Genomic DNA, 10,816 nt, shown 5'->3' with positions numbered 1-10,816 from the left:
ACTTAGTGGCACTCTAAGCAACTTAACAAGACCCCTATTTTAAAATAAAATAAAAGGGCTGGTGATGTAGCTCAGTAGTAAAGCATCCCTGGGTTCAATCCCTAGTACCTAGAAAGAAAGAACAACTTCACAAGCTGGGTGGCTCCAGCATAAGGTAGTGTGTCACAGTGCTGGAGGTCAGAGGTCCTAGATCTCAGTGGCAGCAAGTCTGGTTCCTTCTGGCTCCTCTCCTTGGCTAGCAGATGGTTCCTCTTTGTGTCCATGTTTCCTCTTTTATTATGACAGTAGGCATGCTGGGTTAGGGCCACTCTATGGGCCTGATTTTAATTTAATCATCTCTTAAAGACTATTTCCAAATCGTCACATTTAGAAGTTCAGGAGATTACAACAACACAGAAACTTGAGGTTCAACAAGTAGCAGCCACCCCCTGAACACCCAGGTTGGCCTCCGATGGCCCATCTTTGACTCTCCAGACCTGCCACTGTCCGTCTCAGGCTTCGCCATTGGCCTCATTCTGACTGGAACACGTGCTCATTCTCCATTTGGGCAGGCAGCTTTGCATCCCTGTGACCAAATACCTGACGAGAACAACTTGGAGAAGGAAAAGTTTATTTTGGACTCAAGCTTTCAGAGATTCAGTTCATGCTCAGTCAACTCCTGTGGTCTGGGCCTGAGGGAGGCAGAATGTCAAGGCAGAAGGCCTGAAGGAGTAGCATTGCTCAGCTCAATACAGCTGGCAAGGAGGGGTGGAAGGAGGGGTGGAGGCCAGCCTCCGCAACTTAGTGATGCCCTAAGCAACTTAACAAGACCCCTATTCCAAAATAAAATAAAAAGGGGAGGAGGAGGAGGGAGGGGGAGGGGGGAGAGGGGGAGAGGGGGAGAGGGGGAGAGAAGGGGGAGAGGGGGAGAGGGGGGAGAGGAGGAGAGGGAGAGGGGAGAGGGGAGGGGGGAGGGGAGGGTGAAGAGGGAGGAAGGAGAACCAGGGACTGCAGTGGTCCAAGGGCACACCCCCAGGCTACTCCCTCAAGCCTAGCCCACCAGCCTACAGTCACCACCCTGCAGTCCCTTCATGCATTCCATGCATTCCATCAAGTGGGTCAATTCACCTATGAGGCCTGAGCCCACAGGATCCAATAGCTTACCTCTGAACACTGCTGCACTGATGCGTGAACTCTTCAGGGGACGCTTTATATCCCAATGACACCATCCTGTGAAACTGTGAGAGTCACAGTTTGCCTCCTGGGAATCTTCCTTAGCTACCCACTGTCATCACAAGCCTTAGGAAACCTGCGTGGGGCTGGGCAGGCCTTTGGTGACAGTCCCAGCTCTGGGCTCACCTGGCTCTGTCTGGCTCCAGCAACATGTGAGCCACACCAGGCTCTGTAGTCCAGAACCGGGGCGGCCAACAGCTTCTCCTGTGGCACCAGCTGGTCCTCGGGCAGCTCTGCTGTTCCGCTTTGTGTGGCCCGTGCACCTCCACCCCAGGTGTTCTCTGGTTGCCCAGCCATGCCATGGGCATTCTCAGACCTGCCCTCCTGGTCTTTATCCTCTGGCAGGGAATCTCTGGCAGAAGAGAAATAGAAATGCTAGTGTCTGATGGGCTCAGTGGCAGAGGAACAACAGGGAACAGTGACAGATGGAGGTATCTTCAGCAGGGTGGCCTGAAGGGCCCTCTGAAGGACTGCATTCCTGCAGAGCCAGGGCAGAGCACAGGTTGCCAGGCAGAGAGGAACAGGTACCCAGGCCTGAGCCAGTCCACACGGCGGTCAAGTCAGCAGGCAGGACATTTGCAGGGAGAGTTCCCTGGCTAAGAAGCCATGGGGCCAGCCAGAGACTATGACTGTAACCCTGAGTTTGACTGTCAGTCCCTGGAGGACTTTGGCAGGTTTGTCACAACCTCTGACTGCTAGGTGGAGAGAGACGGGCAAAGTGCAAGGCTGACCCTGAGTCAGTCAGTCTTCTGTAACTGTGACAAAATACTTGAAATAAATCAACTTAAAAGGCAAAAACATTGTTTTGCCTCGTGGTTTCAGAGTTTTCAGTCCATAATTGGCTGGCCCTGTTGCTTTGGCCCTATGGCATAGTGGAGGAGGCTGTTCATCTCACCATGGCCAGGAAGCAAAGAGAGAGGAAGGGGTGGCAGTTCCAGGTCCCCACTGAGGCACACCCCTGTGACCTAAATTCCTTCCATTAGCCCCCACCACTTGAAGGTCCCACCACCTCCCTCCCGATAGTGCCAGAGGCTGAGAAGCAGACCTTCAATTCAGGGGACATTCCAGAGCTAAACTATAACAGCTCCTAAGTCTTTGGCTAGAGCACCTGCTTGAGAGGACCAAGTTGAGAAAACCTGGGCAATAATTTGCCCCACTGGTCCTGCAGCCCTGTCTGCCTGGCTCCCTCTCCAATCCACTTTCTTGAGCTTGGAGTGCAGGCTCAGGAGCATGAAGTGCAGCCCCTGGTACAGCAGAAATACAAGAACTTATGGAAACTGCAGAATGTCCAGGCCCTTCCCCAGGCCCCTGCCTCAGCAACGCCAGCAGGCCCAGGAGCGGATGCTCTGGCACCCTCTGGGTGATTCTGACACGTTGTGAATCTGAGAACCAGGGGCCAGCAAGCTGTGGCTCTGGGGAAAACTGGCCCTCCTGTTTTGTAAAGAAAGTTTCATGGGAATAGCTGTGCCCTCTCCTTTGTGTTCTGGGTGGGGAAGGCCAGGTGATGGCCAGTGTAAAGGACCTGTGGCCACGTGGGTAGAGAGTGGAGTGGGGCAGGGACACTCAACACACCCAGTGTATGTCTGCACAGGCAGCCTTTGTCCCTAGGGTGTCATCTCTGCCTCAAGGTTCAGGTCCCACTGGTCACCAGCAGTGGTCTGGTGGCCCTGCTTGACAGGGTCAGCCACAGAGACTCCATGAGGCGTGAGCTGTCCACACACACACACACACAGCTCCCTTGTGGGAGTCCCTCATGAGGTGCACACAGAGGTCCTCTGAGCTGTGGCTTCTTCAGGCAAGCTCTTCCTCCTGCTGTCCAGCTTCTGTAGAGCCCACGGGGCCAGGCACGTTCACAGCATCTGTGCATGCCGATTCCGTCACCCTGTAGCCACTGTCTGGCAAGTGAGGGAGCTGAGGCCCACAGAGGGCTCCACAACACTGACCGGTGAGCTGGGCTCAGGGACCCACGGGGGTGCATCGTAGCTGTGGGGAGGCAAGGTTGCCGGGTCCTGGGCTGGGATTCTTGTGTCTGGAGGGGAAGCCAGGAGAAGTGGCAAGGAGGGAGGAGGAGGGCCAGGGGCGATGGCCATGCTGGGGACCCAGCAGAGAGAGGCCTAAGAACCCGAGTAGGGGAGAGGGCCCAGGGCCAGTCAGGGAGCAGAGAGTCTTGGGCTGAAGGCTGGCTGGCAAGGGCGAGAGGAGCCCCCAGGTCTGTGCAGAGAGACCTCCATGCTGCACCTCAGCATCTTGGAGGTCACGGTGGGCACAGAACTGAGCAGTCAGGGCAGCTGCTTTTTAGACCTGGACTTGACCACCCACTGGAGGGAGGGCAGGCGGCTTGGAGCAAGGCCACCTAGCCTGACCATGACCTCAGGGCACTCTGAGATGTCCCACAGCCTGGCAATGCCATGGCCTCTGACACTAGCTTCCTCTGAAGGTGGGTGAGGCCCTGTCTCTCCAACAAGAAAACCTCCAAAGATCATGACAACTGAGGGCCGCTGTCCAGCAGCCCCGGCAGCAATAGGACACTGTCATTTCTGGGGGGAGCCGGAGGGGCACCATGACATCCACCATACCACTCAGCAGCAACCAGATGTCTTCTCAATAAATGGGGAAAGGGAAGCCTCACCCTCACCTCTCCAGCATGGCTGGAGCCTGAGAGGGGTCCCAGCCCAAAGGGAAGGCCAAAGCCATGACATTTCCAGGAGAAAAGAGAAGATTTCAATCAGAGAAGACAAAGATTTCTTAGTTAGGAAACTCTGGTCACCAGCCATAAAACAAAATTTAAAAATCAACAAAACAGACTATTAAATCCCAAACTTCTGGCCAGGAATTGTGGCACATCTATAAGCCCAGAGATTTGGGAGGCTGTAAAACGGTGGTCTCTGGGGCCAGGAAAAGCAGGGAACAGGGCTGTCCCACGGGCACTGTCCCACAGGCACGTGCAGATCCAGGTGTGCCAGATGGAAAGGATCTGGAGATCCTTTTGCAACAACTAGAATACACTCAATGCTAGTGAACCACACACCTAAAAATAGTTAAGGTGGTCAATTTTCCATTACACACAAAAAAGTGAATAGGCAAGGCTGGTCCAGGACAAAATATCACAAAACACCTATCTGATGAAGAACTTGAATTCTGAATAACTCCATAATGAAAAGGCAATGAGCCCCCAAAATGGGCATAAGACTTGAACAGACACATGGCAAAGGAAGACGTGGGCGCGCTTAGATACAAAGAATCGTTAACTAGCGATGGGGAGAACTGGCAGGGGGAGAACTGTGTGGGGTACAGGCCCCACCTCTAGGACCCCTTGGCCGGACAAAGCCCAGGAGGACTGGGGTGCTCCTGGAGGCTGAAGCCCCCTGCGGGCGGAAGGCACAGGGCCACGAGCCACTCCCTGCTCTGTTGGCAGACCTGACACTGCTCAGCGGGCAGAGGAACACCTGCAGGGCCAGCTCCTGCACACTCATGGCCCAGGTGGACTGGGGGCAGAGAGGGAAGCCCCAGCCACACGAGAGCAAGCCTGCAACACGCAGAAAGTCGGCAGTTTCCTAAGAAGCTAAGTAGCCACCTGCTCAATGGTGCAGTGACCCTATTGCCCCAGACATTCACCCAAGAGAAGCCAAAGCGCGCACCCTAAAGGCCAGTTCAGGGCAGCGTAGGCGGAACAGGCAGAGTGGACTCATCCAGCTCTTCAGGACCGAAGCTAGACCAATGGCCAAGGACAGTAAAGGACAACTGACTCACAGGAGCCTAAGGAACCTTGGGAACCCTGCTGGGCACTGGCATCCCCACATGGACATCTGGCTCCCGCCACACCCAGAGCAGTCCCACAGAGACCGAAACCCCTGCAGGCCTTGTGGGGACAGGGGACCCTGGCGGGGAGACCACCAAAGCTCTGCACTGGGATTCAGGTCTGCTCCTGCCCTGCCTGGAAGTCACACCTCAGATGATTTTAAAGGGGGTGGGGACTCAGATTTTTCAGTGTTTCATGAAAAAAGAAGGGGATGCCAGAAAGGCCAGCCATGCTGCTGTTGTGTCTCTCATCCTGGTGGCATCTTTTAGTTTCATATCATCCCAAATTGAAGTGGTTTTATAAGCCCAAGCAACCAATAATACCAAACGACAACCTGAACTCAGCACCATCCCCCACCCCCCCCCCACCCCCCCACACACACCGACCCTGCACCCTGCCATGTAGGAAGGCCTGGCGCTCTGCCTGCTGGGGCCACCAGGGTGGAGGCAGGGCCTGCGGTTCCCGGTGGAACGGGCTAGATGGCAGTGCTGTGCTCACTGCCAGCTCCGTCTGTGAGGCAGAAATTGTTCCCCAGTCAAAGTGGTTCACAGCAACTAGAGCCTGAGTAGCTCTTTGTGAAGCACAATTTCAGCAGAAACGCAGAAACGTCGTATAAGCGACAGCATGCCAGTTTCTAATTACAGGTCTTCAAAAGCACAGTCTAATTTCAGACTCTTCTAGAGCCTTTGTCTGTGGTCTTTTAACATTACACTACTTTTCTGAGGTTAAAATGGTAATTTTCTCTTTTACTTACAAAAAGCCTTTTCAAGTTAATGTACTAAGTAAGATAATTATTCCAATACAGAAGTGAGTTCAGAAATAATCAAGAACATGCCCAAACGCAGGGTACATCTCTGTGCCCTTTCTCACCACACTGTGTAATTACCTGCTCTCTCACTGGGCTGCTGCTTCTTCCTGAGCCCCACACATCCTTTTTGTTCCCTAGAGTAGCTACTTCATGGTGGGAAGAGAAGGTGCTTAACCTCAGCTTGCTCAGATCTGCGTGACCTTGAACGGCATGGAGACCCACTGTGCTTCTAAAGGAAGCAAGCCCAGACCTGGCCAGAGTGGCCAGCTGGTCTAGGTCAAGAATTACTTTGAATTTAGGTGAGTCTGAATAAATAGCCTACAAGCATGTATTCATGGCCACATTTCATCTAGGATATATCTATGGGCTTTGGTGTCTAGTTTTAACTCTGAATATTCTCTCTGCAATGTAGCGCTTGTTAATTGAACACAAATCCTTTCACTATCTCTTTCTTTCAGTACGTACTCTATCAAACAGGATCTATGAATGATGGACTCACCTATCAAAAATAACGAGGCAAGCCTGCAGCCAGGCAGCCAGCGCTGGCAGGAACTGGCTTCTGCCATCGACTGCGAGTGGCTTCCATCCTCCAGCTCCCCTTGGCTGGTTTCAGTCAGCTTTCTGACAAGAACAACTGGAGGAGGGCAAGTTTATTTGTGACTCAGTTTTGGAGGACTCAGTCCATGGATGGCCAAATCCACTGCTCTGGGCCAAGATGACACCATACATCATGGCAGAAGGGCCCAGTGCAGGGAAGCTCCTCACTCATGGTGGGGTCAGGAAGCACAGAGAGCCCCACAGGGTAGATGTACCCTTCCAGGCAAGCCCAAGGGACCCGCTCCTCCAGCCACACTCCAGCTGTCTACAGTTAAACCAATCAGTCCACTTCCAAATATTCCTGCACCAAAAGGAGTTTCAGGGACACCTCATATCCAACCCATAACGTTCTGCTCTGGCCCCCAAAAGTTCATGTCCATCTCACAATGCAAAATGCATTTAGTTCAACTCCAAGAGTCCCTAGTCATAACAGTTTCAGACCTGCCCAAAAATCAATGTTGAAGTCTTTTCTGAGACTCAAGACAAACTCCTGGCTGTGAGCCCTGTAAAAATCAAAAGCAAGTATGTATATCCAGTGTACAGCCACGGAGGGTAAACATCCCCTCTCCAAAAGGAATGGGGTCTTGGAAAGAAAGGGTGCAGCCAAAGCAAGGCCAAAATCCAGCCAGGCAGATATTATTTGTAGCTCCACCTCTGCATCTGGGGCACATGGGGGACAGTGTGCTGTCCATGGAGCCTGGGCAGCCCTGCCCCTGGGCCTTGCTCTCTGCAGTGCACACAGGCTTCTCTTAGCCTGATTCTCTATGTAGCCAGCAGTTTTTCTCAGCAGACAACATGTTACTGGCCTCACTTAATTCCTGGGGTCTCCATTTTGGCTTCAGCTTCACCTTCAGAGTTTCACAAATCACCCTCTCGGCTGACCACAGAGACTCTGACCCTACACTTTGCCTGGCCTCCCAGGCCTTCCTCTGAAATCTCTGTGGGAGCCTCCATGCTCCCTTAACTCCAGCATCCTGAATCCCTGCAGAACCAACACCATGTGGAAGATACCACCGTCTGCCACCAGCTCATCACCCCCAGAACCATGGCCGCAGTGACCTCCAAGTGCCGGTGTGGCTCTGCCTGTGAAAGCAGGATGCCCAGAATCTCTTAAAGGGATCTTCCCTCCTACATCCTCGGTCCTGTGGTGGGTACAGTCTCATAAATTGCTGAGATGCCTTCAAGGCAAGGCCAGCACCCTTCTAGCTACTGTTGACAAGCTCATCACCAAGTGTCAAAGGGCTCCAGTTCTCAAAGTTTTTGAGGTGAATTATGGTGCCAGCCTTCACACCTCCACACATTCATGACCAAGAATGGGATCTCGCTGGTTGACACAGTGTCTGAAAGGACAGGAAACAATCCATTTCTTCATGGAGACCACGGGAGCATGGTGCAGTTTTCTGATACTGTCTCCAACAGGTCTGCCATCAAGTTAAAAAGCCAGCTTAACTTTGTACCTTCGGTTCATTTTAAGAACTGAAGGCTCCTAATAGTTTTGTGGCCTGGGAGAGGTGAAGCAGAGTTTGAGTTCTCTCTTTTCTCAAGACTATGAACCTGTCTGATGCTCTGCCATTTCTGGTGGTGGGATTGTGAGGCCTTCAGCTCATCTTGTTTTTTGTCTTAGATCTGATTTATAAGAGGCTTATTTTTATGGATACAGCTTTTGGACTTATTAATCCTGGTAAATTTCTTTTTCTTGATACTATAGGTACAATACATTTCTCCTCTAGAGCCTTTGTTTTTTGATTTGTTATGAGTACCTGCTGCTTTTTTTCTCACAGTTGTGGTGTGAAGTTCTCTTTGCTGCCTTGAGGAGTTCATAGTTGCACTCTTATTTTCTTCTTTGATCCAAAAGGTGTTCAGGAGCATTTTTTTTTTTTTAAACTTTCAGGAGTTAAAACTTGGAAGAGGGAGGTCAACTCAGTGGTGTCATTTTAATGAATTGTGATCATAAGTTTAGCCTTTTTTTTTAAATTTTTTATTTTTTTTATTGGTTGTTCACAACATTACAAAGCTCTTGACATATCATATTTCATACATTAGATTGAAGTGGGTTATGAACTCCCAATTTTACCCCAAATGCAGATTGCAGAATCACATCGGTTACACATCCACAATTTTACATAATGCCATATTAGTAACTGTTGTATTCTGCTACCTTTCCTATCCCCTACTATCCCCCTCCCCTCCCCTCCCATCTTCTCTCTCTACCCCATCTACTGTAAGTTTAGCCTTAAAGTACTCTTATTTTTAAAATGTATCTCTTTGTAGTCAAGCACCATCTATTTTGTGAATTCATCATAAACTAGAAAAACATGGCAGGGTGCAGAGGTGCATGCCTGTAATCCCAGTTCTTCAGAAGGCTGAGACAGGAGCATTGTGTGTTCAAAGCCAGCCTAGGCAACGGCGAGGTGCTAAGCAACAAAGTGAGACCCTGTCTCTAAATAAATTTAAATACAAAACAGGGCTGGGGATGTTGCTTAGGGTTGAATACCCCTCAGTTCAATCCCCAGTACCCCCCACAAAAATAATATACTTTTAATTCAAGGGAAATTGACTTCTATTGCTACATTATATCAGCTTTACTGACTTCAGCATTCAATCCCTGGTCCTAAGTGGGTCTTATAAGGGAAGAGAGGTACACACTGAGGTAACCCTTATCCCTGTTCTGTGCAGTCCTGTGTTTCTAGCCTTCTGTGTATGCTGCTCCTCACAGGCTGCTTGGCACACTGGTGTTCCCAACAGGAGAGGAGAAGTGATATTCAGAGCTGGGGTGTGCAGGATCAGTTCTCAGGGTGAAAGTGGGTGGTGCAGGGCAGACGAAAACGTGCTCTCCACCTATCAGCTTCCCTGCCTGTGGCCCACAGCCCGATACCCTGACCACAGCTCGCAGAAGGGCTGCAGTGCCTGGCCCTCCCCAAGCACTCCTTACCTGACCCTCCTCTCATCCTTCAGAGGTCAGATGAGACGATAAGTCTCTTAACAAAATACCCAGGAAAGGTTCCCATACATCCTACCCCCATGGAGGCAGAGACAGGCCATGGTCAACAGCCCTATGGCACGATTTTTGTGTGTCTAGGCAAGAGGCTCATTTCTGTCTCTAGCATTTGTCCAGTAACCCAGGACCCAGCTGATATTCAATTATTTACAAAGTTTTCCCCTAAAAATATTTACATTTATAGTAATTTATTCCTGCATTTTGAGACTCAAGTGCTGTCATTCCAACTCAGCAATCCATTTTACATTTAACAGGTCGCTCTCACATCTGAAAGCAGCACTTTAACATTGCCATAGCAACGAGCCCCATGACAACCAAGGGGCTGGGGTGGGTGTGCAGGGTTGAGAGGCCTGGGAGCAAGGCCTGCTTTTGCCCCCGTGGTGGGGTCATGCTGTTCCCCTTAACTCCTAGGCTCCCGCCCTCCACTCTGGTCAGAAATCCTCCAGGCTCTCAGGACACACATCCATACAGACCAGCAAACCCCTTCCCAGCTCCTGAGGATGGATCTATTCAGACCATATCTGAATATCAATTAGGTGTCGGGTTCCTCAGATTAAGAAATTAACAAATTGAAGATTCAGCCCTCCAGAGACCTACACAGCATGAAAACCACTATCTCAGGAGACTTAGCCCCAACCCAGGGGCTGGGACACTCACCTAGAAACCCTGCTAACCATAGAAAATGCTTGGTGAACAAATGGATTGATCAATTCTGGCAGCACACACAGATTGTACAACAGAAAAGGTGTGCTTCTTTCTGTCCGGAGGCCCAGAGCAGTTGGCAGAAGTGACCCTTCTGGGGGCTTGAGGAGGAAGATGAAGACTCAGGAGGGGAAGAAGTCCAAGTGCAAGGGACAGAGTGTGCAAAGAGAAAGGAGCAGCTTGCGGGTACCAGGCTGGCAGGAGATGAAAGGCAGCCCCAGTCCACCCTGCCAGCTAGAGCAGCCTTGTCCATGCTGTGGTGGTGCTGGCCTGATGTGCACCCAGAAACAGGACAGTGGCCACAGAGCAGTGGGAGGGAGGGAGACATGCCTTCAGAAATCAAGTTGGAACACTTCAGCTACAATGTGTCCTGACTCCAAAATTTCCACCTTGCTATTTTAAACAAGTGATATATTTTAAAATATATCAAGTGGTACTATATCTATAATAATGAGTTTTCACTGAACAAGTATTTTCTGGAATGAATTTCACTAAATCAGTATAAGTCCTTGTTCAATTTCCTAAAAAAAATAGCTTCTGCTTTTTAAAAAAAATATTATACCAGGGATTGAACCCAGGGGCGCCTAACCACTGACCCACATCCCCAGACCTTTATTTAGAGACAAGGTATTGCTAAATCGCTTAGGGCCTCACTAAATTGCTGATCCTCCTGCCTCAGCTTCTGGAACCGAAGCCCAGT

At 50.7% G+C, this 10,816-nt stretch overlaps 1 long non-coding RNA gene across 1 annotated transcript; it reads right to left on the bottom strand.

The window, feature by feature from the left end:
• Positions 1-327: 327 nt before the first annotated feature.
• LOC144377968 (uncharacterized) lies at positions 328-8,543 on the bottom strand. Its single transcript, XR_013439320.1, has 3 exons — positions 6,319-8,543; positions 1,144-1,564; positions 328-592 (listed from the first exon to the last, which is right to left on the bottom strand). It is a non-coding gene; the product is annotated as an uncharacterized LOC144377968 (long non-coding RNA).
• Between the last annotated feature and the right edge of the window lie 2,273 nt (positions 8,544-10,816).

The sequence above is a fragment of the Ictidomys tridecemlineatus genome, chromosome 5 (assembly GCF_052094955.1).
Source record: "Ictidomys tridecemlineatus isolate mIctTri1 chromosome 5, mIctTri1.hap1, whole genome shotgun sequence".
NCBI classification, from domain to species: Eukaryota; Metazoa; Chordata; class Mammalia; order Rodentia; family Sciuridae; genus Ictidomys; species Ictidomys tridecemlineatus.
The sequence above is the reverse complement of the archived record's forward strand: the minus strand, read 5'-3'. Positions and strand labels throughout refer to the sequence as shown.